This window comes from Heptranchias perlo, chromosome 23 (assembly GCF_035084215.1).
Source record: "Heptranchias perlo isolate sHepPer1 chromosome 23, sHepPer1.hap1, whole genome shotgun sequence".
NCBI classification, from domain to species: Eukaryota; Metazoa; Chordata; class Chondrichthyes; order Hexanchiformes; family Hexanchidae; genus Heptranchias; species Heptranchias perlo.
The window spans coordinates 26981342-27007933 of record NC_090347.1 but is presented as its reverse complement, the minus strand read 5'-3'; the positions used below and the strand labels follow the sequence as shown (position 1 = coordinate 27007933).

The window sequence follows — 26592 nt, the reverse complement described above, 5'->3', positions numbered from 1 at the left end:
TTCTTTTGCCAATTACCTGAAATCTCGCCTCTGGTTACCGAGTCTTCTGTCACTGGAAACAGTTTCTCCTTATTTACTCTAGAAGATGATATAATTAGTGCACAAGATTTTAGATTAACTACTGCCATTCCATAACCTCTACATATGATGGTCGGCACAGGTAGCAAGTAATTCAAGATAAATGGCAAGAGGGAGCATCCAATTTGAAATGTAAACACCAGCACCAGATAAGACCACAATCTGAGAGCCCAGACCCAAGGAAAAAAGGGCTTCTGAAGCCAATCTTAGGAGTGAAAAAATTAAAATGGTAATTGTCCATATCTCTTTTTGAGTTATGAAAATTTTGAAAACAAATCAAGATCATATCTTTTCTCACAAACCTCAAATAAAGTCCAAATTGTACATTACTTTACAGATGCTGCAAGCATGGCATTAGAATTCTTAATGAATAAAATTATATGTAACTCTTCACACTCTGACACTCGGCTTTGTCGTCAACAACAGCGAATTCATTCTCAATAAACCTGCAGTGATGAAATTACAATCTTCATTCATCCTGCACTTTGAATGTAATCATACATCAATGACATTGATTATACCAACTGTTGTTATTTTTGCCAATGGCCCCTTCCAACAGACAAGTGGTCCACAAACTGAATAAAACAGATTCTAGGGCTGATTTCAATGTAGTAATCGGTCTGTTCCAATTATAAGCTCCTTCAGCTCTGCTCTCATGGCTTAAGTGCTATTTAAATCCTTCCATTTCCGCCTTTTAAATTACTTCACTTTCTATATGTATACTGATGACACCCAGCTCTACATCTCCACAACTTCCCTCAATCCCATAACCACTTCTGTGACAAATCATGAATGAGACAAACTTTCCTTCAACTGAACATCAATTGAAACCATTGGTTTTGCCCCTGCCATGAACTCCTTTCCTTTGCCAAAGACTCCATCACCCTCCCTGGGTGCTCGTTCAGGCTGAACCAGACCAGACATAGTGGCCTGCTCAATCCAGAACTGAGATTCTCCACGTCCTTTCCATCACCAAGACTGCTTACTTCCAGCTCCACAACACTGTCCATCTCTGCCACCAAGACCCTCAACTACACTTCAATTATCTCTAGACTTTATTTCTTCAATGGTGGACTCCCATCCTCCACCCTCCATAAACTCCAACTTGCCCAAAACTCAGCTGCCAATATCCTGTCCTATGTCGTTCCCACTCGACCAGCATTCCATCCTTGCAGGCTTACATAAGATTAAATCTTCATCTTTAGACTATTTGCTCATGAGGAGGGCAAACGCCGACATGGACTGGATGGGCCGAATGTATGTATTTTTGTCTTCAAATGCCTCCTTGCCTTGCTCCACCCTATCTCTGCAACTTTCTCCAGCATTACATCCTCTCCCGCAACGTTTGGTCTTCTGACTCAGGTCTCCTGTGCATCCTCCCATCCCTTCGCTCCATTAGTGGCATAAACCTCAGCCTCCTAGGCCCTACTCTTTGGGAACCTCCCTCCCTCAGACTCTCTACTTCTCCTCCACCTTAAAAAAACACAGATTTTTGACCAAGCTATCCAGTACTTCTCCTAATCTCTTTCCCTATAGATAGGCGCCCAATACTTTTATCTATTTCCCCCCTTTTCTCCCCACAAAAAGTACCCTGGGGGATTTTCTATGTTAAAGACACTATATAAAAGCATGTTGTTGTTATTTCCTACTACCCATTACTCTCAACACTAATCACTCTGAGCTACCCAATATCCTTTGTTTATTAAAACATATTTGTTCTTGAATTCCTTTCAGAGAAAATGCCAGACAGATCCAAGGAAGCTGATAATACGAAGAGAAGCAAGCCATTTAAGCAAAATCCATGAATAGGGTTATTACCCTGAAAACATTATTGAACCTTACAAGCACCATTCTCAAAATAGCTCCTCATTCCAAATATTGGTGGGAGTTTCAGTCCTTATATTTGTTTCCTGAAATTTTCCCTTGGTAGCAAGAAAGGAAGAATGAGCTTGCATTTATATAGCAGATTTCATTCCATCAGGACAACTCAAAGTACTTTACTGTCAATGAATTACTTCTGAACTGTGGTCAGTGTTGTTTTGTAGGCAAACATGGCAGCCCATCTGCAAACAGCACGGTTCCAGAAACAGCAATCAGAATGATTAGTTAATCTGTTTTTTTTATGCTGTTAGTTGAGGGCTAAATGTTGGCCTGCATTTCGAATGGTGCTATTGGATCTTTTACGTTTGCCTGAAAGGGCAGATGGGGTCTTGGCTTAACATCTCATCTGAAAGACAGCATCTCCGACAAAGCAACAGTACTACACTGAAGCATCAACCTAGATTATGTGCTCAAGTCTTTGGAGTGTGGCTTGAATCCATAACCATCTAACTTAGAAATGAACCAAAGCTGATACTTACAACAATGAAACTATTACTTAAGTTTTTAAAGACAGAAAAATGTCATAAAAACATAGGAATCATGTCACACAATGTTAGTTATCAGACACCGTGTTCTTCACAACAACAGGATATAATGCATGGGTCAGACTTGCTCTCTGCTTTATATCATTAAGTAAAGGTTCTGGGTAGGTTGGTGTGCTCAATATTTTATTTCAAGGTCACATCACATATGCAGAATTAGAAGGTAAAACCAACATCCTGCATGTGTACAGGAGTGTGTCATTCTCAATGTGGCAGTGACGTTAATAGTAAATGCTAAATCAATCTCATAGTAGGTTGTTAGCCATACATTCATAGTTAGAACCACAAGAGAGAAAAAGGCTGCTGAATGAGACTGAACAGATATAAATATAACCAGTTGAAACCTTTCTCTATGATCTTCAAGTTAGATTACAAGGAGGGGTAGCATATTTAACAAACTTTTAAAAGATTCGTGAATTTTAGAATACTTACTGCACATAATAATAGCCATGGACATTAAAAAGGCCTTATCTGAGGGATCTCCCTGCTCTATTATTGTCATCTTACTAAGGTTAAAGTCGGACATTTATGTTTGACCATACACTTTCACATAAGGGAAAGGGAGATCATGGCGGATTGCTATATGTTGTACCTGAATTCATATATGCTTAGAAAACATGAGGAAAATAGTTACAATAATTTACCACAAAGTCAGGATGTAAAGTCTGACATTCACAGTAGCGTAGGAGGGCAGATATTTAGGGTAATTGCTGTTATAGTAGGAAATGTCATCGATATCCAATGTCTTGAAATTTATCATGTATATATGATTGTTAAATTCATTCACAGGTTTGCTGCTTTGGGTGTATTTCTACTGCTCAAGATATCGAACACTGGGGAAAGGGAGAGATTTTTATGTAGGGGGTTGTTTGGACATGCAAAGCCCTACCAGAAACAATGGTGGAAGGGGAATCCATTAAAGCTTTTAAAGGCAAGTAGATAAATATTTGAAAAAGCAAACTTGAAAATGTATGGGCAAAAGGTAAGGGACTGGGACGAAGTGGATTGCTCTTTCTGAGAACATGTGTGATAGTTGTGCTGTAAAATTTGATAATTCTATTGGCAATGAAAATGTAAGAACAGGTTCTGTAATACTTTTCTGTGAAGCTTTAATAAGTTATTTATATCATGAGCCCTTGAAATATTGAAATGTAGAATTCAGAAAATGATTTTAAAACATGGGAAAAGATGTGTTTCAAAGATGTGTTTCAAATATACTGCAAATATATGGATGGTTTTTGAGGTTTTTTGAATGTGGAAATTTTGACATTATTTTTGTTGGTTATAGGAAGTAGCCCAAGGGTTTGTAGTCAGTGATTTTGAATATGTAAAATAAACACAGTAAAGTCACATATTTGGCACTGAATTCAATATAAGGTAATCCTGTGAAATCCTGCCTGCACTCTTACACGTTGTATTGTTGTTTAAAAAGGAAGAAAGAGGTAGACCGAATAATTATAGGCCAGGCAGTCTAACCTCGGTGGTGGACAAATTATTCGAATCGATTCTGAGGGACAGCATAAATCGTCATTTAGAAAGGTATGGGTTAATCAAGGACAGTCAGCGTGGATTTGTTAAGGGAAGGTTGTGTCTGACTAACTTGTTTGAATTTTTTGAGCAGGTAACAAGGACGGTCGATGAGGGTAACGCGTTTGATGTAGTGTATGTGGATTTTAGCAAGGCTTTTGACAAGGTCCCACATGGCAGACTGGTCCAAAAAGTAAAAGCTCATGGGATCCAAGGGAAAGTGGCTAGTTGGATCCAAAATTGGCCTAGTGGCAGGAAGCAAAGGGTAATGGTTGACGGGTGTTCTTGCGACTGGAAGGCTGTTTCCAGTGGGGTCCTGCGAGGCTCAGTACTAGGTCCCTTGCTTTTTGTGGTATATATTAATGATTTGGACTTGAATGTGGGGGCTTGATCAACAGGTTTGCAGATGATACAAAAAATGGCCATGTGGTTGATAGTGAGGAGGAAGATATCAATGGACTGGTCAGGTGGGCAGAAAAGTGGCAAATGGAATTCAATCCAGAGAAGTGTGAGGTAATGCATTTGAGGAGGGCAAATAAGGCAAGGGAGTATACTGAGAGGTGTAGAGGAACAAAGGGACCTTGGAGTGCATGTCCACAGATCCCTGAAGGTAGCAGGACAAGTAGATAAGGTGGTTAAAAAGGCATACGAGATACTTTCCTTTATTAGCCGAGGCATAGAATATGAGCAGGGAGGTTATGCTAGAACTATATAAAACATTGGTTAGGCCACAGCTTGAGTACTGTATACAGTTCTGGTCACCACATTACAGGAACGATGTGATTGCACTAGAGAGGGTACAGAGGAGATTTATGAGGATGTTGCCAGGGCTGGAGAATTTTAGCTATGAGAAAAGATTGGATCGGCTGGGGTTGTTTTCTTTGGAACAAAAGCGGCTGAGGGAAGATTTAATTGAAGTATATAAAATTATGATGGAACTAGATAGAGTGGATAGGAAGGACCTATTTCCCTTAGCAGAGGGGTCAGTGACCAAGGGGCATCGATTTAAAGTAATTGGTAGAAGGATTAGAGGGGAGATGAGGAGAAATATTTTCACCCAGAGGATGGTAGGGGTCTGGAACTCACTGCCTGAAAGGGTGGCAGAGGCACAAACCCTCAACTCATTTAAAAAGTACTTGGATGAGGGCTTGAAATGCCATAACCTACAGGGCTACGGACCAAGTGCTGTAAAGTGGGATTAAGCTGGATAGCTCTTTTTCAGCCGGCACGGACACAATGGGCCGAATGGCCTCCTTCTGTGACGTAACTTTCTATGATTCTACACTATTGAACCATTAGGTTGTCCCATGGCAACTTGAAATAAAAACATAAATAGAACTTCCCTGAATCATGGTCAAAGTCTCAAATAAGTTCCTTGTTTTTTGTAATTTGAGTCTGGGGTGAAAGATTAGTTTTCAATTCCAAAATGTTCACAATTCAGGTACAAAACCAAATCCACACCCATTGTTCAACTATAAAAGTCACCAAACATAATTCAAAACTTTTACCCCCACCCTGTAATGTGAGTACAAATGCTTGGTGTGATTTCCCACGATCCTGGTAAAATCACTAATATTTTGACCCTCCCCTCAGATCATCAAAATTGATGCCTCTCCCCACAAGGCTGATGACAAGCAGGCAATTAACTTTTGTTTAAGAAAAACATTTGGTTACCTCATACTTTTGTTGCTATTGCCCAGTCTTTGAAAGTAATAATTCACTTTGCACTTGTCATTATGATTGCCAAACTTACAACATGTTCAAAATGGCAACAAAGAAAGGCAGAGTGGTATGTTGCCAACCTCAACTCAAATTGAGCAAAATTTGGATATTTGGGCAATTGATCCAAAAATCATGAAATAATTTAACTAACATGTGGACGTTGTGATGAGGGGACTGTAGGTGTCTTCTTGATGGATGATCTAGAATGATCTTCTCCGTCCGTATCAACTTGCCACCTTGTTCATTGTTCTCAAGTCAGAAACACCTTATTCTATTTCAAAACTAAATTACAGTGTTTACTGGATAAAAGGAGCACCTGTAGTTGGCGCCAAGTATCCCAGTCTTGACTGATGTACACTGGGTACATTGTATACTCATCAACTATGTTTAAGGGCAGGGCAAGCTATGCTAGTAAGGGAGGCAATTGTTCAGATAGGTAAAGTAGCTGGACAAATGATACCTTTTTCTCAATACCACAAATACATGTGATATTTATTCCGATGCTACATTTTTGGCCATATACATTACAAAAACAAATTAAATATTCTGTCAGGAGCCTCACACCTAGAAATGCCTCCTAATGATGGCAAATTCCATAATTATTTCACACAAGGGAAAACCTGTCACAACTTACTTTCAGTGCTTGTGCATTATGGACTTGTAAACTTATGCAAAGTGAAAATAGTCATAACTCACCACAAATAGAATATGCTATATAATCCCAATTAGAACATTTAAAGAAAATCAGACAACGTATCCCAAGTCTATACTATTAACATCCTGTAATTTACACTTCTCTTTTATTTGTTAAAATAACCTACAGGAAAAGGTTTCTACCAGCAGACATATCTGCCAATTCTCCCCAGTACTCAGGACTGAAATAGTGATCTTGGCATGGGAGAAGCCAGCTGAAAGAAAGAATTACTTTAATTTTTAAATGATGCCAAACAATAACATGCCACAGGCTACTCACAGAACCAGTGTCAGACCCAACAAGTGCATGGAGAGTACAACCCAAATACATTTTCCAGTCATTATAACCCTGATTATGAAGACAGTTCATAGTCCAGTTTGTCTGGTGCCGAATAGCCTTCAATCATTCACAAATCTTGCTAAAAAGGTCATTAACAGTGCACTGATTGGAATGAATAGAGAAGATGCACAGGAATAACTATTAGGACATGACTTCCTCTAAATTAAGAGTGTCATTTTAAGAGATATTGGTCTCAGATCCCGGTCTATAATGTGCAATGCGCAGCCTGCAGACCCAAGTTATACTGCTGGTTTTATGTTGTGCTGAGTTCTACTCCCCAACTGGTTAATTTTTAAGGTGATGAGAGTGAAGAAGAGAGTTGGATCTCTCTGAATACTAAAATTGTTCAATAAATAAGTTTAAAAAGTGCTTAGCCATCTGTGAACTTTTTATATATATCTTTGCACGGGGCTGAAGTTATACTACAGCCCACTTCAAAGCCAAAACTGTGCAAAATAATCTAAAAGAGGTACGAGGTGGTTTCACATCTCAGCTTTAGTGCATTTGGGAGTTGCTCTCAAGTTACATAGCCATTTTTATGTTGATAATGTGGATGCCAACATGCTTTCAAATCAGTGCAAAAAGCAATATTTTAACAACAAGGTAAGAGTGTTGATACAGTGGATGTGTTGGACTAGGCTACAGAAATATAGCTGCAGCTGGTGAACACAAAAAGGAGCAAGGAATACACCTTTATCCTTAGTGCAGCTGTGTGGCTATCAACCCCAACCTGCTGAACGACCCTCTGAATTACAGATATTCAAAAGTACTCAAGTATGCCGATCATGTATTTACACAAACATTTAACAGACACAAAACATTTTCCAGCAACCAAACTACAAGTAATTGGTTCATAAACGTTATGACAATTACAATACAACCATTAATCCTGCATCACTGCACACACAGACATAAAGCCTTCCAACAGACAGCATTACAAAAAAGAACCTGAAGTGAAACAGAACCTCGACATAAATTAACACTTCCATTTCTCACCTCTCTCTGGTATACCCCATTAGGTGTCAGAGTGAAACAGCTCAATAAACATTGAGGGCTCGATTTTACAATGGTGGCGGGTTGGCAGCAGAGGGGGTGAAAGGTGCGCGTGGCAAACCCGCATGAACAAAACTTAATGCTTCCGACGTGATCGCATGTTGATTGGTGATGATTAATGTCCTCTCCGGGTTTCGTGCCCAGCAGCTAGCCCGATTGACAGGTGCGAGAAAGAGAGAGAGCGAGGCATCATCCAGCGCCGGAACAGAAGACCAGGGGGCGGAGAATGGAAGTTGGACTGCAAAACTGGGATGGGGGGATGGAAGGGAAGATCGGGGGGGGGCGTGAAGAGGGGAAGATCAAGGGGGGGTGAAGAGGGGAAGATTGGGGGGGGGGGGCGAAGAGGGGGACATCGGAGCGGGAGACATCGGAGCAGGGTGCAAAGGTGGGTTCATGTAGTGTTTTCACTTTCTTCCATGGTTTTTTATTTAATTTATTTAGTTTCTTTTTCCCTGATCGGGCCCTTCACACCTGGTGAAACCAGGCCAGGCAAGCCGCGCAGGTAAGTTAAAAATCTTTCTAAGTACTTAACCTGTCACAGGTAAAGTGCCTTAAGTACCTCAATGAGGTACATTTGGCTGTTTAACTGTCATCCCGCCGGCTTTAATTGCCGGAGGGACTTCCGTTTTTGGGTCGCCCGCACGCACACAGGTGGGTCCTTGGGAAACTCGGAAGTCGGCAGGTTGGAGCTGGCTTCCGAACCCGAACGGGATTTCCGCGATTTTCAGAGCCCTTCCGCCCCAACGCACCTGCAATTGCCTCCTAAAATCACCCCCTTATTTTTTGTGCTCATACCCTCAAGGAACTGAGTTGAGGTTGATCAAACTCATATCATACAAGTCGAAGCCCAGGCCCACAGGAGAAAGTACAGCGTTCTTACCCTCCACAAAACCCAACCTTTTGAGTTCCAAGGAAAAATATATTGTAGTGTTGCTAATTTGGTTGCCAGTCCACGGTGGTTTGACGTACCCGTCCACAACCGTGTTAGTTCATTACCTGGCAGAATCAGTGTAAACGTCAACTGATAATCCTAAAAAAAAATTCTTAAATGGGGGTGAAGGATTGCAGCTCAGAGTGGGGGAGGAGATCGTCGGTCAGGGTGGGGTGGGGGGTGATCTGATTGTGGAGATCGGTAGCTGGGGAAAGATGGGAGGCTAGGGGGTCGGCGGATCGTGGGGAGTGAGGCCGATCGTGCGTGGCGGGGGTGGAGGCCGATCGCGGGGGTGGGGGGAAGGAGGCTGATCGGGGTGGGGGGGGGGGGCAGTCGGCTGATTGCAGGGGGGGACAGTCAGCTGATCAGGAGGAGCGAAGCAGGTTTGTTTGGTCGGCCAGTACCCCTGCTCCTCCTGGCCCACAAGCAGTGGTGGAAAGACACTTACCTGCTGCATCCGGCCGTTACAGCTTCCCTTCAGCTGCCGGGTTTCCTTGAGCCCTGGAAAACCCGGCCTGCAGTAAAAGTAAAACCTTGGTAAAATCTGAGGCACGCAGCCTCATTAAAATAAGTAACTGACCTGCTTCTCGAGAGCAAGTTAGTCGCCCGCCCCCCAACTCACCTCCGTTAAAACCGGAAGTTGGAGGTGGGATGTGGTCAGGTTTCCGATTTTTAAAATTTTAACCCTCACTGCAACCCCCCCTCCCGCCCATCCTGGGGGTCAAAATGCCCCCCACTAACTCTCTCCACAGATGCTGCCTTACCTGCCAAGTGTCTCCAGCATTTTCCATTTTTATTTCAGATTTCCAGCATCTGCAATGTTTTGCTTCTGTCTTGCGTAAAGTTGTCTGGGTTGATTTCAGAGCCAATTTACATTATATAGTTTGTGCTGATGCAAAGCTGAACCTGCTTTGCATAAATGCAACTGTCATAAATGGAGAGTGAGCAAGAAAACCAATGTAGCTGGTTATTTACGTGCACTGTGTAGCTGACATAAAATAGAAAGTACAGCCACTGAGCAGTGAAGTTGAGCAAATTTATTTTAACACATTTTGATTTTTTTTTAAATGACTTTTTAAAATATTTGTGTTGGGGAATGAAACACTTCATTTCAGGTACGGTCATGTTTTTTTGAGTTTTACACCACATATTTTATGGAGTTAAACATCACCAGCCACTCTCGTAAGCACACCTCACGTCCCCTATAATCTGGAGTGTGCCTTTTGCTACTCGAAATCGAGTTAAAAACAACAATGAGACCCAGGGATCACAGCAGAGAACCCTTATTCTGTACACCGGCTACTGGAAGGCAACACATGCTGCTGACAGAAGCTCCACTTCTCAGAAGTAGACTGAAGATTCACTCTTACCAGTTCAAGAATCAGACTTTGAACCACAAGTTTTATTGATAGAAGAATGAATAGTAGTCAGCACAATACAGTAAAACATATAATACTCTACTTCCCTTGATATATAAATTAACAGATGCCACTCAACTTCTCTCTAAATATAAACTGCAATTTTAACTCTTGGCATGAGTGCAGTGTGCGGGGGCTTAAGATAAATGATTGCAAGGGGGTTAGGAGGGAAGCCGAAGGTTGTTTTGTGCGTCCAGGAGGAGCAATAGTGTTCCTCTTGGCCCAAAGCAAAACCATATTAAAAAAATTACCTTCTGGCCCCAATCCTGTTTGCCGCCAGGTATCTCCGGCAGCTCTGACACTGGTCAAGGCTCGTACAATTGTGAGGTAAAATCGCATTTTAACTGCTGGGCCTCGTCTGCATGTATCTCATCTGTAAGTCAAATGGCCTCATCTCGAAGTCTTTTAAGCAAACTCGGCAGGAAAGCACTAGCTGATCGGTGGGCGGGAGTGGGATGTCAGACAGCCGGAGGCTATCGTGGGGGACCTGAAGGAACGGTCGCCTGCAGTCAGGTAAATGTTTAGGCCTGGGGTTGGAAGGGCATTGTGGTTTGGAAAGGTGGAAGGAAGTCCAAGGCAGGGAAGGCCCAAGGTTTCCTTGTGAGTCCCGGAGGAGTGCTCCTGTTCCTCCTGGCCCACAAGGAAACTAAAAACAATTAAAAATGATTACCTTTCTGGGCCTCTTCTGGACCTGGATCTGTTTGCTGCCAGGTTGGCTATGTGGGAAAGCCACGATGGTTTCCCTGCACTGATCTAGGGTTAAAATTGCAGTCGGACCCTAATAACGGCATTGGAGTCCAATCTACATATTTAAAGAAGGACCCTGCTGCCTCATGGTGGGTGTCCCTCTGACCTGCCCAAAAGAGCAGGTTACAACTGCAACCTGCAGGAAGGCACCGGCATTGGAGGGGGTAAGTCACCATGGCAATTATAACTGCCCATACACCCAATTTCTGCCGGGCGGGCAGGGTTACAATGTTAGCATCAAGCATTCCCAGGTCAGTTATAGAAGTTAAATGCAGAGTAGAGCCTCCTCTAAATAGAAAGTACAGCCTCCAAACTTTTGTGTGTGAAGAACTCCCCGAAACTATTAACACACTCCCACGAATCCTTTACATTGAGGTATAATGAGGCTACAGCACAGGAACAGGCCATTCGGTCCAGCTGATATATGCTGGCGATAATGTTCACATAAGCCTCCTCCCACCCCTCTTCATCTAACCCTATGAGCATATCCTTATATTCCTTTCTCCCTCGTGTGCTTCTCCAGCTTCCTTTTAAATACAACTTGCTAGTCGCCTCGACTATTCCTTGTGGTCCACATTCTTACCACTCTTTGGGTAAAGAAGTTTCTCCTGAATTCCGTATTGGATTTATTAGTGACTATCTCATATTTATGACCTCTAGTTTTGGACTCCTTCACAAGTGGAAACATTTTCTCTACGTCTACCCTATCAAACCCTTCCATAATTTTAAAGACCTCTATCAGGTCACCCCTCAGCCTTCTCTTTTCTAGAGAAAAAAGCCCCAGCCTGTTTACCTTTCCTGATAAGGATATCCTCTTAGTTCTGGTATCATCCTTGTGAATTTTTTTTGCACTTTTTCCAATGCCTCTATATCCTTTATATAAATATGGAGACTAGAACTGTGCACAGTGCACCAAAGTGTGGTCTAACCAAGGTTCTATAAGTTTAACATAACTTCTTTGCTTTTCAATTCTATCCCACTAGAAATGAACCCCAGTGCTTTGTTTGCTTTTTTTTAATGGACTTAATAACCTGCATCGCTACTTTTAGCGTATCAATACCCCTAGATCCCTTTGCTCCTCCAACCTATTTAGACTCTTATTATCCAAGCAGTATGTGGCCTCCTTATTCTTCCTACCAAAATGCACCATCTCACATTTATCTATATTGAAAATTATTTGCCAATTACATGCCCATTTTACAAGTTTATTAACGCCTTTACGAATACCAAAATCTCTCCATTCTAATTAATTTCTAACGCTTTGTGAATTCACATATAAACACTGTAACTCTAAAAGCCATTTAACTTCTTTGGCACCTTTATCCCTTCTATTTTTTCTTCTTTCCTTCACTATCCTTTCTTAACCTCTTTCCTATCTGTTCTAAGGTACCTCTCTCTGTATCCCTTCTTGAGCTTTCTATTTTAAATCCTTCATTATACTTATTCATAACCCCTCCTCTATAAGGCCCTCTATCCACCCATCTGAGCTAACTAGTTTAAATTCACACCCACATGCGTCAGCCTTGGTAGTATTCCCACCTCTGAGTCAGAAGGTTGTGAGTTCAAGTCCCACTCCAGAGACTTGAACACATAATCCAGGCCGACACTGAGGGAGTGCTACACTGTCAGTGCTGCCACCTTTCAGATGAAAAGTTAAACTGAGACCATATCTGCCCTCTCAAGAAGATGTAAATAATCCCGTGGCACGATTTGAAGAAGGGCTGTGGAGTTCTCCCGCTATCCTGGCCAACATTTATCCTCCTCAACCAAACAGATTATCCGGTCATTTACTTCATTACTTGTGGAACCTTACCGTTTACTGTTTGCAAATTGGCCATGTTTCCCTACATTACATTAGTGACTACACTTCAAAAGTAATTAATTGGCTGTGAAGTGCTTTGGAACATCCAAAGGTCATAAAAGATGCTGTACAAATGCAAGTTTGTTCTTCTTTCTTGCTTTTTAAAAAAATAATTCTTGGAATATGGGCGTCGCCAGCAAGGCATTTATTGCCCATCCCCATTTTTCTTGGCAGTGGTTCAGTTTGAGTGGAATGCGTCCCTTCCATACAACCACCCGCTGTTCCAAAACTGGTCATGGTGCCCCACCAACTTGAAACCTTCCCTGCTATACCATTCTTTCAACCATGTGTTTAGCTGTGTAATCTTCCTCTGTTTGTCTGGCTCATCATGTAGCAGTTATTAATCCCAAAAATACTAGACTTGAGCTCTTGCCTTACCGTTTTTTGCCTAGCTCTTCATGTTGCCTGCACAAGATCCCTTCATCAGGCTACCAACAATACCAGTTGCCATAACAGCTCCTCATCCAAGCCAACCATAAGGCTGTCCACACATTCCTCAAAGGTCCTTCACTATGGCAGTAGACAGCCGGCCTACTATTCTGACTCTGAGCTGTGTCCATAGACATACCTGTGGATCCCCAAATCAATGAATCCCTCATTTCTAGCACCCACTTCCTCCTGTACTTCCCCACTCCCCAGAGTGTACTATGCTCCACAGGGCTATGACCCACATAGTGTCTACCAACTTTCTTGGAACATCTGGAGACTATTCCTCAACTCCTGTTTAGAGTTATTTTTATTTGTTCTTGGGATGTGCGTGTCATTGGTAAGGCAGCATTTATTGCCCGTGAAATACAATGGCACAGTATAGGATTGGAATCCTTTGTGGGTAGGGGTGGTAGGAGTTCCCTGAAGGACATTAGTGAACCAATTGGGTTTTTACAACAGTCCAGCAGTACCATTCATGGTTATTTTCCAGTGCTATTTTTATTGAATACGATTTTGTGGTAGGATTGAAACTTGTGACATCTAGGCTGCAAGCCCAGTACCATAACCACAACGCTACAATACCATGTAATTTTAGCTTCTGTGGCCTCTTATCCTGACTGCCTGCTTCCTGACTGGTTCCCTTTTCCGATCTCTTTCTTCCTCACCTTCTTGTCCAAGGTGCACCCATGCTACGGAACATCTGGTCTAAAACTCCCCTCCCAGTCTGCTTCTCTCTTGTTCTCTCTTCCCATTACTGTCTGTCTTTCTCTGTTTGTGTTCATGTCTTTTTCTCAGTCTTTATCACTGTTCCTGTCAGTCTCCCCTCATCTTCGCCACACTCTTTTCTGTACATCTCCAAATGTCTCTGTATGGTTTTCACATATGCTTCTTTACCGATGCAAGTCATCGCTTATCTTTTTTTAAAGCCAAAGGATATGCAACAAGATGGTAACCAACATGTACCTGATCATAAGTGGGCACCAGGTGTGGGCTGGGAGGAGCTGTCTGCCAACACACGCAGGTGAAACGGAAACTGAGGTTCAAATTAGGAGGGAGTGAAGAGTCTTGCTCCTGGAGCTGGGTGTTGGAGGGAGTGAGCAGTTTGCGACTGGGTCAAAATCCTGGAACTCCTTACCTAACAGCACTGTGGGAGTATCATCACCACATGGACTGCAGCGGTTCAAGAAAGCAGCTCACTACCACCTTCTCAAGGGCAATTAGGAATGGGCAATAACTGTTGGCCTTGCCAGTGATGCCCACATCCCATGAATGAATTTTAAAAAAATTGGGAATAGAGTCTGGTGCATGGAACCACTTGGGTGGATGTGTGAAAACTCAATATTTGGAGGATGAGGAGGGAGAAAGTGGTCTAGAGGTACTGGAGTGCAGGTGGCTATGGTCTGGGACTTGAGAGCACTTGGGAGGAGAGAAGGCTGGGATGTTAGACAAAAAAAAAATACACACCGCAGAACAGGACTTAAAAGTCACACTACCCGACAATGTGGAAAATTGCCCAGATATGTCCTGTCCACAAAAAGCAGGACAAATCCAATCCGGCCAATTACCGCCCCATCAGTCTACTCTCAATCATCAGCGAAGTGATGGAAGGTGTCGTCGACAGTGCTATCAAGCAGCACTTACTCACCAATAACCTGCTCACCGATGCTCAGTTTGGGTTCCGCCAGGACCACTCGGCTCCAGACCTCATTACAGCCTTGGTCCAAACATGGACAAAAGAGTTGAATTCCAGAGGTGAGTTGAGAGCGGCTGCCCTTGACATCAAAGCAGCATTTGACCGAGTGTGGCACCAAGGAGCCCTAGTAAAATTGAAGTCAATGGGAATCAGGGGTAAAACTCTCCAGTGGCTGGAGTCATACCTAGCACAAAGGAAGATGGTAGTGGTTGTTGGACGCAAATCATCTCAGCCCCAGGGCAGTGTCCTAGGCCCAACCATCTTCAGCTGCTTCATCAATGACCTTCCCTCCATCATAAGGTCAGAAATGGGGATGTTCGCTGATGATTGCACAGTGTTCAGTTCCATTCGCAACCCCTCAAATAATGAAGCAGTCCGTGCCCGCATGCAGCAAGACCTGGACAACATCCAGGCTTGGGCTGATAAGTGGCAAGTAACATTCACGCCAGATAAGTGCCAGGCAATGACCATCTCCAACAAGAGAGAGTCTAACCACCTCCCATTGACATTCAACGCATTACCATCACCGAATCCCCCACCATCAACATCCTGGGGGTCACCATTGACCAGAAACTTAACTGGACCAGCCATATAAATACTGTGGTTATGAGAGCAGGTCAGAGGCTGAGTATTCTGCGGCGAGTGACTCACCTCCTGACTCCCCAAAGCCTTTCCACCATCTACAAGGCACAAGTCAGGAGTGTGATGGAATACTCTCCACTTGCAGCTCAAACAACACTCAACAAGCTCGACACCATCCAGGACAAAGCAGCCTGCTTGATTGGCACCCCATCCACCACCCTAAACATTCGCTCCCTTCACCACCGGCGCACAGCGGCTGCAGTGTGTACCATCCACAGGATGCACTGCAGCAACTCGCCAAGGCTTCTTCGACAGCTCCTTCCAAACCTGCGACCTCTACCACCTAGAAGGACAAGAGCAGCAGGCACATGGGAACAACACCACCTGCACGTTCCCCTCCAAGTCACACACCATCCCGACTTGGAAATATATTGCCGTTCCTTCATCGTCGCTGGGTCAAAATCCTGGAACTCCCTTTCTAACAGCACTGTGGGAGAACCTTCACCACACGGACTGCAGCGGTTCAAGAAGGCGGCTCACCACCACCTTCTTAAGGGCAATTAGGGATGGGCAATAAATGCTGGCCTCGCCAGCGACGCCCACATCCCATGAACGAATAAAACAAAACATAAGAATGAGGAATGGGACTTATAAGAAAACTAAACAGTGGAGCAGGACTTATCTCTTTCTCCTCCCTCTTTCAATACATTTGGGTGAATGCTTGCATTTCCCAGTCACAAAGGGAGAAAAACAGAAACTTTACTCATCAAACTTCTTCTGTTTACAGCACTCGAAAAAGGCATCAAACAACCAAAGAAGAAATTTAAATGATTTTGCCGTAGGGGAACTTACAGGCATCTAATGGTTGAAAAAAATGTAAAACTTAACACACTCTTCCTGGTATGTGGCTGGCTCAGAGCTGAAGAAATGTAAACACTGTTCCCAACTAATGAGCAGGCTAAAGAAATGTTTTTACATGCAGTTCCCAACACGTTCACGGCCAGGAACCTGGGGCTGGATAGCAATTGAATTTTTAAAGCTGAGAACCCGGGAGCAAGGCCAGCTAACAGACAAAGATCAGATTTTAAATGCTGTTCTCAACCAGCATGTAGAGCAAATGAAAGCATGGCTTTCATCCCATGGGCAAAGTGGATACTTTCCTATGCCCTACCAGATGCAGAACAGATAAGGTATGAAATGTTAATTTAGGTTTAAAAATAACAGTTCACTTTGGGAGATGGAACAACAGGGACAGGAGGACCAGAGACCACATGAGAAGAATCAGCCAGAGGTAAGTATAAAAAGAAGTAGCCATGACATCTAATTATGACATTGGAATTTAAGTGTGAAAAGGACAGGAAGTGTGAACTATAGGCAAGACTTTTAATATATTACCAGTCAATCTCCCATGTTGTTGCATACGGGGAGTCAAGACTGGGTATAGTCTTCAGGTGAAGCAGGGTTAAAGAGTGGAGGGCAATTCTATCAGGGCACGTAAACATAATTAAAGTCATATAACATTCCAATGGTGCGAGGATGTAATTACAGCATGACAAGTCAAACTGGCAGTTTCCATCAAAAATGTGGACATGGGAATTTATAATGGAGAAAGTTGACAGGAAGTGTGCACAGACATGATTTTTAATATATTATATCCATTATATGTATGGGAGAAAAACTTACATGCAGCTCATGCTGGAGATGCTGATGATCCTGACAGGGTGCATTGGTTCCATACATAGGGAAATTTTTGGAGCAATTAATTGACGAAATTGTTACATTTATACTGTTTTTCCAAATTGTCAATTATTTTACTGTTTTATTGTATCATTAAAGTGTATTTTTAAACTGTGTACAGTGAGGTAGATGAGGAACTGTCATGGCAGCTGAAAGGAATTTCAACATATTGAGGGATTAGATTATTTCAATTTATTCATGAATCAGATTTAAAATAAAAAGTTATTTGGAGTAAATCAGTATGATTTGGACATCTTCCTATGCCATGCAATTATCCAGAAAAGGTATGAAATACTAATTTAGGTTTAAAATTAACAGCCAATAGAAGAAACAATAGGCAGTGGAAGGAATAATTATAATTCCAAAAGAACAATCTGCATTAATATCTTAGAGATTGTACAGCATTCTCAGCCATTTCCAACACTGCTGTTGGTTCAACAGTGATCCACTGGGCGATCCAAATTTCTTCACTCCTCGCCTGAAGGTGGTGGGCCATGCTGAGGTAGATATTCACGGGTACTACCAACCCTCCAGTATCTTAAAGAGCTGCATTGCGCTATCATTTCTGTAAATTCACTGTTGATTATGGGGAAATTTCACAGCTGCAATTTACTACATATACACATGCACTGTGTTACAACTCAAAGCTGGAAGCTCAGGTCGTTAATCAGGGTCATCTCAACCTGAGATTTATTACTGTTTCACCAAAGACAAAAGACTGCAGTAATATTATTCTTCATAATATATACAAATGTAACTACTTTTTTTGCTGGTGGAGAGCATTATAGCAGACAGCAACAAGCACAGGTTTTACGAGACTGATAATAAGAGCCAACAAAGTAATATTGGGAATATGCATAAGCTATACCATTAGAAAGGGTTAAACAAGTTTGACTTATATTTCAACACTATGAGTGAGTGGTAATCAGATCAACAACTCATCAAAAATTCAGAAATTACTTTTTCACATACATACATACATATACATACACACACATATACATACACACACACACACACGTGCACATACACACACGTAAATGTACACATACGCACATACACACACGTACATGCATGCAGATACGCATACGTACACACACGCACGTGCACGTACACACATACGCACACGTACACATACGCACGTGCACGTACACACATACGCACATGCACATAAGCACATACGCACGCACATGTACACACATACGTACACATAAGTACATATACATACACACATATACACACATGCATATGCACACATACACATATATACGCACACTCATACACGCACACTTACACACAAACACGCACGCACATATATACACGCACACACATATATACATGCACGCACATATAAATACGCACGCATACACATATAAATACGCACGCATACACATACATATAAATACGCACGCATGCACATATATATAAATACGCACGCATGCACATATAAATACGCACGCATGCACACATAAATACGCACGCATGCACATACACACACATATAAATACATACACACACATATAAATACATACACACATAAATATACATACGCACATAAATATATACCTACATATACACATACATACATATACAAATACATATACACAAATATACATACACACATATGTACATATGTACATAATACACACACATGTACACACACACATACATATACATATACACACATACATGTAGACATATTCAACAACTATTTCCACTGGGTAAATTTCAACATTGAAAATCTATGTTAGAGAAGCAGAATTACTGTCTTAAGACAATTAGAACCACGTCACATTTACAACAACGTGCTTTTATATAGCACCTTTAACATAGTAAAACATCCCAAGGCGCATTACAGGAGCGTTATCAAACAAAATTTGACACCGAGCCACATAAGGAGATATTAGGGCAGGTGACCAAAAGCTTGGACAAAGAGGTAGGTTTTAAGGAGGGTTTTAAAGGAGGAGAGAGAGGTAGAGAGCGCAGAGGTCTAGGGAGGGAATTTCAGACCTTAGGGTCTAGGCAGCTGAAGGCACGGCTGTCAATGGTGAAGCGATGAAAATCGGGGATGCGCAATAGGCCAGAATTGAAGGAGCTTAGAGATCTTGGAGGGTCGTAAGGCTGGAGGAGGTTACAGAGATAGGGAGAGCACAAGGAGGGATTTGAAAACAAGGATGAGGATTTTAAAATCGAGGTGTTGCTGGACCGGGAGCCATTGCAGGTCAGCGAGCACAGGGGTGATGGGTGAACAGGATTTGGTGTGAGTTAGGATACAGACAGCAGAGTTTTGAATGAGCTCAAGTTTACAGAGGGTGCAAGCTGGGAGGCCGGTAAGAAGAGCATTGGAATAGTTGAATCTAGTGGTAACAGAGGCATGTATGAGGGTTTCAGTAACAGATGAGTTGAGGCAGGGGCAGAGACTGGCAATGTTATGGAGCTGGAAGCAGGCAGTCTTTGTACCTCACAATCCTAAAATTTCAGTGAAACAAATACTTCCAGGATAATATGCCTGAGAGTATGGCAGCATTTAACTTCAGTGGTGCCAAATAATTTCATTACACCCACTATAACCTTTAATTATTAAACATTAAAAGATGTAATTTCTAGGTAGCTTGCAAATTACAATTATTGATCTTTCAGTACAGATGTTCTCACACATTAACTATTGTAGTGTTCACTCCCGATCAATGTCCACCATCAAACAACAAAAACAGACCCAAAATAGAATAAAGTTGGCTCCAAGAAGCTCCACAGTGCTTGCAAGCTGGTCTTATAATACACCTTTGTTGAGATTTTCAGTGCACCAGTATTATAAAGCTATCTGTATCGTCCAGTATTGGGAGTTATCTCATTACAATTCTGCTTTGACACAGTCAGTGGCAGTATGATTTCCACTGGTGTGAAGCCTTTTTTTAAAAAAAAGTTAGGAAGCTATATATATTTTCATAGTAATCGAAGGGGAGATGGGGAATGGCGAACAACGCTGAAATGGAGATCCATGAACTCCAAGCACTCATGTTCTCTTTCAAATGTACTACAATGTCACCAGTCCCCGCTGGAGGACTAATCGGAAGCAGGCCCATGTCTTGAACTGCCTCTGACAACCACTCTTGGTACGTTGTAAAGTCTTTCATACATGAATAATGGCCACTTGAGGGGTGGGCCGCTAAACCAACTCACCCAATGTTCTGTGTCTCCAGCTGTCAGTGTGTGTGTGAGACAGGAGTGGGAACCCTGGTCATTTTTCCCCTTCCTAACCCAAGGGTGCCGAGACCAATTGCAGCACCTCAAGTTCCACCCCAGCTAACTCAAGACGGCCTGCGGAGCCAAATCTCAGATCTTTCTGGACTGTATGGTTCAGCTGCATATTACGTAAACACACTGAGCCATTGGGAATGTCGTAGTGGTCTCAAGACTATAACCTCATCTCAGATTAAACTTGTAAAGGGTTCAACATTCCCTCATGGTTCAAAATACAATCTGAACACTCCAGGATTGTCGCTTTGCGATCTTTACTGGCTGTCCATTAATCTCGATATTCACGATAGTCATAAATAGAAAAACAATGCCTCTATGAGGAAAGACTGTAACTTTTAAAGAGGGCTAACTTCTGCTTCCGTACTTTGTAATATACCTGTCTGGATCACAAGTAACATACAGTTCATATAGAGTTTAATATGGACAGGACAGCTATGTTGTACCTCTCTTTACCGTTCCACCCTCCCCCGACACATATTTCACGCGAGGACTGAATGTGAAAATTGCTTTGGTTTAGCACTCAGACGGCGCCTCGAGAAATCTGAGTGGTTATTTATCATAACACAATCTTCCAACTACAATATTTCAGATACCGTTCTCTGCAGACAATTTCACTTATCAAATAATCACTGGGGACCGTGCTGCTGAACATCAGTAATAATCAATAATGTCCTAAAATATTTATAAGTGTGACAATACTATGTGCACACTACACTTCCCGCATTTATTTTTGTACACACATTTTCATTCTGTTTCTATTTTCTTTCAGCGTTTTTGTATTTACCAACTGATCCTCAAGTAAACACTTCAAGGAACTACAAACTCAGCCAATTACTCGAGCGATGAAAAAAGCAGAAAGTTGAAGCAATAGTTTCACAAAAAAAACAGAAATAGTGTTGGACTCACGCTTAAAATGTGTCAACGACCTGCTTACGAAGCCCAACTGTAGATATGACGAATAGTAAAGCGAACTCCAAAGTTATTCGATTTCAGCCCAAGGACTCATTTCAACATGACAACAGAGAGCCCCGCCTACACTTCAAGCTCATTGGTGCAATAAATCCAACTTGAATTTCTCATTGGCTGAATTTGACGCCAATCAAACCCATTTCAGGAAGTAAGTTTTGAAACATTACCAGAGTGGAAGTTAATCGATGTCTTTATACATGGTCACCGTAGTGATGGCAAAACATAGAAGATAAATGGATTGATACAGGCAATAAATGATCTCTCCTGGACAAAATTATTAGTTTTGAAGGATCCCACACACTCAGGGGAGGGTGGTTATGTCACATGATGAGAATGAAACTGGTCCCCAAATCAGAACACAGCGAAAGTCGGTGGCTTTCATCTGTTGTTTCAGTTTGGCTTCATCTTAAGATTTTATTCGAAGTCACAAAAAGCATAGGCAGTTTCCCGTATATAGACAATTATGTCCACCTACTGATTGGTGGACAAATTGATAGATTAATTGAAAGAAAGATCACATCTACACCCTGTCAGCCATACCAGGAATGTAAGATTGTAAAGTTCTATGTCCTCCTGAGTGAGTTCTTGGCATGGAATTTCTGCGGGTTATTTTATTCAGTGTGGGGAAGTGTGAGGTCATCCACTTGAATCCAAGAAAGACACACCGGAACATTTCCATAGGAACAGCTGTAGGCCATTCAGCCTCTAAAGCCTGTTCCGTCATTCTGTATCTTAACTCCATTTACCCACCTTAGTTCCATATCCCTCAATAAGACCATAAAGACCATAAGAGATAGGAGCAGGAGTAGGCCATTTGGCCCCTCGAGCCTGCTCCGCTGATGGCTGATCTGATTTTTACCTCAACTCCACTTTCCCGCCTTTTCCCCATATCCTTTGATTCCCTTGCTGATCAAAAATTTGTCTTACTCAGCCTTGAATGTATTCAATGACTCAGCCTCCACAGCTTTTTGGGGTAAAGAATTCCAAAGAATCATGACCCTCTAGAAGAAATTCTTACTCATTTCCATCTTAAACGGGCAACCCTTATTCTGAGACTATGCCCCCTAGTTTTAGATTCCCCCATGAGGGGTAACATCATCTCAGCATCGACCCTATCGAGTCCCCTCAGAATCTTGTATGTTTCAATAAGATCCCCTCTCATTCGTCTAAACTCCAATGGGTATAGACCCAATCTGTTCAATCTTTCCTCATAAGACAACCCTTCCATATCTGGAATCAACCTTGTGAACCTTCTCTGAACTGCAAGTATGTCCTTCCTTAAATAAGGGCACCAGAACTGTACGCAGTACTCCAGGTGTGGTCTCACCAGCACCCTGTACAGTTGTAGCATAACTTCCCTGCTTTTATATTCCACCCCCCTAGAAATAAAGGCCAATATTCCGTTTGCCTTCCGGATTACCTGCTGCACCTGTAGACGTTTTGTGTTTCATGTACGAGGACACCCAGATCCCTCTGTACCACAGCATTTTGTAGTATTTCTCCGTTCAAATAATATTTTGCTTTTTTATTTTTCCTCCCAAAGTGGATGACTCACATTTTCCCATATTATATTCCATCTGCCAAATTTTTGCCCATTCACTTAACCTGTCAATATCCCTTTGCAGACACTTTGTGTCCTCATCGCAACTTGCTTTTCCACCTATCTTTGTATCATCAGCAAATTTGGCCACAAGACACTCTGTTCCTTCATTGATATATATTGTAAATAGTTGAGGCCCCAGCACTGAGCCCTGCAGCACCCCACTAGTTACAGATTGCCATTTTGAAAATGACCCTTTTATCCCGACTCTTGGTTTTCTGTTAGTTAGCCAATCCTCTATCCATGCCAGTATATTACCCCCAACATCATGAGCTCTTATCTTATGCAGTAATCTTTTATGTGGCACCTTTTGGAATGCCTTTTGGAAATCCAAATATACTGCATCCATTGGCCCCCCTTTATCCACCCTGCCCATTACTTCCTCAAAGAACTCTAATAAATTTGTCAGACATGATTTCCCCTTCATAAAACCATGTTGACTCTCCTTTATTGTATTATGAGTCTACAAATGTCCTGCCACTACTTCCTTAATAATGGATTCTAGCATTTTCCCAATGACAGATGTTAGGCTAACCGGTCTATAGTTACCTGCTTTCTGTCTCACTTCCTTCTTGAATAGAGGTGTTACATTTGCGGTTTTCCAATCCGCTGGGACCTTTCCAGAATCTAGTGAATTCTGGATGATTACAATCAATGCATCCACTATCTCTGTAGCCACTTCCTTTAAGACCCTCGGTAGCAAGCCATCAGGTCCAGGGGACTTGTCAGCCTTTAGACCCATTAGTTTACCTTGTACGTTTTCTCTAGTGATAGTGATTCTTTTTAGTTCCTCCCTCCCCTTTGCCCCTTGATTTTCTACTAATATTGGTATGTCATTAGTGACTTCTACTGTGAAGACAGATACAAAATATCTGTTCAATTCCTCTGCCATTTCCTTGTTTTCCATTATTATTTCCCCAGTCTCATCCTCTAAGGGACCAATGTTTACTTTAGCTACCCTCTTCCTTTTTATATACCTGTAGAAGCTTTTACTGTCAGTTTTTATATTTCTTGCTAGTTTACTCTCATAATTTATTTTCTCCCTCTTTATTATTCTTTTAGTCATCCTTTGCTGGTTTTTAAAGTGTTCCCAATCTTCAGGCTTACCAGTAATCTTTGCCTTGTTGTATGTTTTTCTTTTAACCTGATACCATCCTTTACTTCTTTAGTTAGCCTTGGTTGGTTCACCCTTTTTGTGGAGTCTTTCCTCCTCACAGGGATATATTTTTGTTGCGAGTCATAAAATATCTTTTTAAATGTTTGCCACTGCTTATCCACCATTATACCATCTAATCCATTTACCCAGTCCACTTCAGCCAATTCCGCCCTCGTTCCTTTATAATTGTCCTTATTTAAGTTTAATACAATAGTTTCAGACCCAAGACCCTTGCTCTCAAACTGGATGTGAAATTCTATCATGTTTTGATCACTGCTTCCCAAGGGATCCTTTACTTTGAGATCATTAATTAATCCTGTTTCATTACCCATTACCAGATCCAAAATGGCCTGTTCCCTAGTTGGTTCCCCGACATATTGGTCTAAGAAATAGTCCCTAATGCACTCTGTGAACTCCTCCTCAGGGCTATTTTTGCCAATTTGATTTGTCCAATCTATGTGAAAGTTAAAATCGCCCATGATTATTGCATTACCATTTTTACAAGCCCCCCTTACTTCCTGATTAATATTTTGCCCTAAAGTGTAGCTACTGTTCGGGGGCCCATATACTACTCCCACCAGTGATTTCTTTCCCTTGCTATTTCTTACCTCCACCCAAATTGATTCGACATCTTGATCTTCTGAGACAAGATCATTTCTCACTATTATACCAATTTCATCCTTTATTAACAGACCTACCCCACCACCTTTACCTTTTTTCCTATCCTTCCGAAATGTTAAATAACCGTGAATATTTAGCTCCCAACCTTGCTCATCTTGCAACCACGTCTCTGTAATGGCCACGAGATCATACCCATTTGTTTCTATTTGTGCCGTCAATTCATCTATCTTATTACGAATGCTGCGCACATTCAGATAAAGACCCTTTAATTTTGTCTTCTTACCATTCTTTCTTATCCCGGCCCCATTTGCTAATGCTCTGTCCCTTCCTGATACACTCTGTTTATCATTACCCCCATCGCTTTCTTGTACTACTTCCTTGTCTTTTCTCTTTATCAATCTAAACTTCTCCCCACCTGAGCCCTTCCCCACCTCTATTTAGTTTAAAGCCTTCTCTACCGCCCTAGTTATTCGGTTTGCCAGTACACTGGTCCCAACATGGTTCAGGTGAAGCCTGTCCCAACGGAACAGCTCCCTCTTTCCCCAATACTGGTGCCAGTGCCCCATGAATCGAAACCCACTTCTCGCACACCAATCTTTGAGCCACGCATTCATCTCTCTGATCTGATTTACCCGGTGCCAATTTGCTCGTGGCTCAGGTAATAATCCGGAGATTATCACCTTTGTGGTTCTGCTTTTTAATTTAGTCCCTAGCTGCTCAAACTCCCTCAGTAGAACCTCTTTCTTAGTCCTACCTATGTCGTTGGTACCTACGTGGACCATGACAACTGGATCCTCCCCCTCCCACTCCAAGTTTCTCTCCAGCCCTGAGGAGATGTCCTTAACCCTGGCACCAGGTAGGCAACACAGCTTTTAGGACTCTTGCTCTTGACTGCAGAGAACAGTATCTATCCCTCTAACTATACTATCGCCTACTACAACCACATTCCTTTTTACTCCCCCCACTTCAATGGCCCCCTGAACCACGGTGCCGTGGCCAGTTTGCTCATCCTCCCTGTAGTCCCTGCACTCGTCCACAAGGGCTGCAACAACTTCATATCTATTAGACAAGTGCGGAGGCTGAGGCTCCTGCAATGCTACCTCCTGGATCCCCGTACCTGCCTCACTCGCAGTCACACCCTCCTGTCCCTGACCACGTGCCAATTCTACAGTATTTAGTCTAAGGGGCGTGACTGCCTCCTGGATCAAAGTGTCCAGGTAACTTTCTCCCTCCCTGATGCCTCGCAATGTCTGCAGCTCGGACTCCAGCTCCTCAACTCGGAGCCGAAGTTCCTCGAGCTGCAGACACTTATCGCAGATCTAGTCCCCCTGGACAAAACTGTCCAGTAGTTCCCATATAGTGCAGCTGCAACACATCTCCTGCCCTTGAATAACTATTTTATTTATTTAATTGATTACTACAATGCCAATCAAATTATTTTTTAGGTTGAACCAAGTACTGGCCTTCTGAATACCCTTCCTAACAAAAATCTATCAATCTCAATTTAGAAATTTTCAATTAGCCTAGCCTCAATTGCTTTTTTGGGGAGAAAGTTCCATGTTTCCACTAACCTCTGTGTGAAAAAGTGCTTCCTGACATCACCCCTGAACGGCCTAGCTCTAATTTTAAGGTTATACCCCTTTGTACTGGACTCCCCTATCAGAAGAAATAGTTTCTCTCTATCTACCCTATCCAATCCTTTAACCATCTAAAACACCTCAATTAGATCACCCCTTAATCTTCTATATTCAAGG

At 42.2% G+C, this 26592-nt stretch overlaps 1 protein-coding gene across 1 annotated transcript in view; it reads right to left on the bottom strand.

Annotated features, from left to right (window-relative positions):
• LOC137341204 (phosphoinositide 3-kinase regulatory subunit 6-like) overlaps positions 1-21515 on the bottom strand; it is a 109146-nt gene extending 87631 nt beyond the window's left edge. The window contains exon 1 of the mRNA XM_068004245.1: positions 21399-21515. The gene's annotated coding sequence lies outside the window, so the exon portion shown is untranslated. The remainder of the gene's footprint in view (positions 1-21398) is intronic.
• Between the last annotated feature and the right edge of the window lie 5077 nt (positions 21516-26592).